Source organism: Oryzias melastigma, linkage group LG17 (assembly GCF_002922805.2).
Source record: "Oryzias melastigma strain HK-1 linkage group LG17, ASM292280v2, whole genome shotgun sequence".
Taxonomy (NCBI): Eukaryota; Metazoa; Chordata; class Actinopteri; order Beloniformes; family Adrianichthyidae; genus Oryzias; species Oryzias melastigma.
The window spans coordinates 5,089,881-5,093,289 of record NC_050528.1 but is presented as its reverse complement, the minus strand read 5'-3'; the positions used below and the strand labels follow the sequence as shown (position 1 = coordinate 5,093,289).

The window sequence follows — 3,409 nt, the reverse complement described above, 5'->3', positions numbered from 1 at the left end:
CGTGGTCGGCGGCCGGGAGGAGCGCGGCAGGACAGCCAGCGCCGCGGTCGGCGGCCGGGAGGAGTAGAGCCAGGAGTCAGGCAGTGGTCAGAGGGGGAAGCGACTCTGGAATTGCAGAGGGGTGTGGTCACGATACACCCCTCTTCGAGCTAAGTACCCCTTTATCAACTGTCTTTTAGTTACCTGAGTTTTTTTTATCACTAGCACCAGTGCTGTTTTTATTGCATGCTTTTATTTATTTTTTTATCTAGTTTGTAGTGGTTTTATTTAAGCCTGGTGCTTTTTAGATTCCAAACTCAGTAGTTTTTATCTTTTTTTTAACAGAGGCTCCTGGCTCCAACAGACTGAAGACGGCTCCCCTTGCTGGACTTAAATAAACTGCCTTTTTATACCCCTTCTTAAAACTGTTGTCCCTGGTCCTCTGTCTCCACACACCTCCAGATCCAAAATCAAAGGGAACCTGCACTCTTTACATGAAGCTGGAAAAGTGCGGCGGAGATTAAACTTTGGTTGGTGGTTTTATGCGCATATACGCAACTTATAATTTATAAGCTACAATCAAAACAGTGAAAAAAAGAAAAACGAACGTTAAACAAAGAAAAAAGTCCAAAGCACATAACCTCAGAGTGAAATCTATTTCTACAGAGTAAATCCTCATCTAAAAATGTCGACAGCATGCTCCTCTTGTTGTTTTAAACTGCTGCATCGGTACATTCCATTGAGGAAAACAACAGTAGGACAATGATTGGTACATTGTTGAATTGTAAAGTAGGTGTTAAAAGGTCTTCACGGACCCATTGATGAAGTCTGCTCCCATTGGCTACCCGTCATCTGTCAATCAAACCCCCCAGACGTTCGACGTCAGACCCACAAACGCTTATTGAGCCATCTGATTGGTCAATTTATAACTCTAATAACTTGTGATAATGGAAAAAAAATCTTTAAAAAGGATTAGAAAAAAGAAGTTAATCAGAAAGCAGCAGAGGAAGAATTATTATTCTGAGATATAAAATGACTGAGAAATAACTGTCTGTTTCCCAATGTAAGTCAATGGGACTTTGGCCTTTTTGGAACCCAGTGGTACTTCCTATATGGAACACGGAAGTAGGGGGGCTTGCTCTGTCCAGTTATTTTATATACAGTCTATGGTTAGGACAGTAACTGCCCTTATCAAAAGTATTGGAATTTCTCTAAAAAGCTACAAAACAGATAAATAACTATTGACATTGGCAGACTCAAATAAAAGAAAATGAAATTAATCAGCTGTAAATCTAAAGAAAATATTTTTAAAAAATCTAAAGAAAAGGCCTAAAGAAATCTACTGTTCTATTAAAGGTTTGTGTCATTTAACTTTTAGGTTTTCCTGCAATCTTCCTCGTCAAACTACTTCCTGGTGTGGGTTGACTTTAAGTAAACTATCTCCTCTGGATTACTGTTCCTGAAGAGAAAAAGTTTGATCTTAACAGAAAACAAAACCTCATCAAAAAAACACGTTTCTACTTCAGTCAGCTTCTGTTGCTGAAACAGATGCTGTTCCCCATAAATTAGTGGAAACACGGTAAATCTACACAACGGATGATTAAAGGTTTGAACGGTTTGAACATACCTGTGGAGTAGAAACTGCAGTTATTTCTATATTTTGTGTTAGATCTTCCTGGGCGAGGATCCAGAGGCATTGTTTCACTGCTCCAGCTCAGAAGGATGAGAGAAACAATGGCTCGTTTCTATTCCTAACCTCTCACCACCAAGTACAAGCAGGACACTCAGGAAACCAGCATCCTGCCAAAGACCCCATTGTCTCACAGCAGCCCGGCTCTGTTTCTGTGACCACCGAGCATGACTTACACTACAACTTCATGTATTCACGGCAGCCTTTAGCTCAGCAACATTCACGTTTAGGTGTAGCGGGGCGTGCACTGACAGCACATGATCCTTATGTCTTCTTTATTTCATTTTTTTAGCTTCAATTGTTCAAGTTAATGTTTATTTCTTACACCAATTTTTATGAGAATTTTATTAGATTTTTCTTTTTATGTTTGTGGTACATTCAGCACTTTCAATTAAAATGTTACATTTGCTGCTCGCCGCCTGTCAAATAATGTGTTCCTGACGCCGCGGCCGCATGTGGGAGGAGCTTACAGTCTGTGGATATTGTGGGATAATGTTTTAATGTCATTTGCAGGGCTCCGTAGAATAGGGACTTCATCTCAGTAAACAAATCTTGTGTCCCGCCAGGCCAAAATTAAGTTTTCAATTCAATTCAATTCAATTTTATTTATATAGCCCAAAATCACAAAGGAATTTGCCTCATTGGGCTTCAAAATATGAACAATAGTTAAAAACTAAACAGACTAAATAAACTGGTTATCCCTGTTTTAACATTTTTACGTCAATTTTTAAATTTTTTTTCCAAAAACTCTGCTAGTTTTTATGCTAATTTAGGCACAAAATGCTAATCTTTGTGCTAAAAAGGTTAACTTGTGAGCACAAAATGCTAACGATTGTGCACAGAATGCTTACATGTGCTCAGAAAATGCTAATTTGAGGTAAATGAGGTCATTATCATTAAGATAATTATTATTATCATGGATATTAAGAAGAGTTCTACAAAAACATCAGTAATCATGTCTCCATGTTTGATTTTTTATGATTATTATTAAAAGATATTCCAGTACAGGAGATGTGTCTGTATGACAGCTGCTTCCACTGTGTTTCTGTGTCTCTGTGGCTGAGCTTGAAGGCTAATGGTCTCGTATTAATCAGAGGGAGAAATATAAAATTAGAATTCCTTTTTCTTAAACATCTCGATGAGACCCGAGCCGGCAGCCTCCGAACCCGCAGCAGCTCTCTCTCTCTCTGTCGCCATATCGAGCGAGCGAGCTCCGCCGCGGGAGCGAAAGTCGCCGATCTGTCCAGAGTGTATCCCGCCTTCGCCCAAAAGTAGCTGCATCTGAGAATGGGCTCGAACGGGTAAAGGAAAAAATGAAAGTTCTGGACAGAAACGCTCGCTTTGGGTTAGTATTCTACCCACTGATCAAGTCACTGAAAAGTCATGTGACCAAAGCTTAGTTCCTGATTGGTAGATGCGACGCAGCAATCTGTCAATCTTCAGGTATTTACATTTTGAATGCGCCGCCCGATTTGCGCCTCGCTGCTCAAATCAAGCTGGCAGTAGACCTTTGTGCCGCGCCCATTGCTCAAATCGCGCCGCGGGACTTCCATTCGCCTCAGAACGCGTCTGTACCATTGATTAACATTGAAGGTGGCCGCTTCTGCCGCGCGAATCGCGTTCGGTGTGAATGCACATTAAGACAGCAGGGTGGACATGGATGTGCTTTTCCCCTCCATCATAGAAAAATGCCACCAGAACATGTTAAAACATCCAAAGTGGGTCTTTAAACACTTAAAT

The 3,409-nt window shown here is 40.7% G+C and overlaps 1 protein-coding gene across 1 annotated transcript in view; it reads right to left on the bottom strand.

Moving 5' to 3' along the window:
• gjc2 (gap junction protein gamma 2) overlaps positions 1 to 1,829 on the bottom strand; it is a 21,585-nt gene extending 19,756 nt beyond the window's left edge. The window contains exon 1 of the mRNA XM_024273713.2: positions 1,607 to 1,829. The gene's annotated coding sequence lies outside the window, so the exon portion shown is untranslated. The remainder of the gene's footprint in view (positions 1 to 1,606) is intronic.
• Positions 1,830 to 3,409: the final 1,580 nt, after the last annotated feature.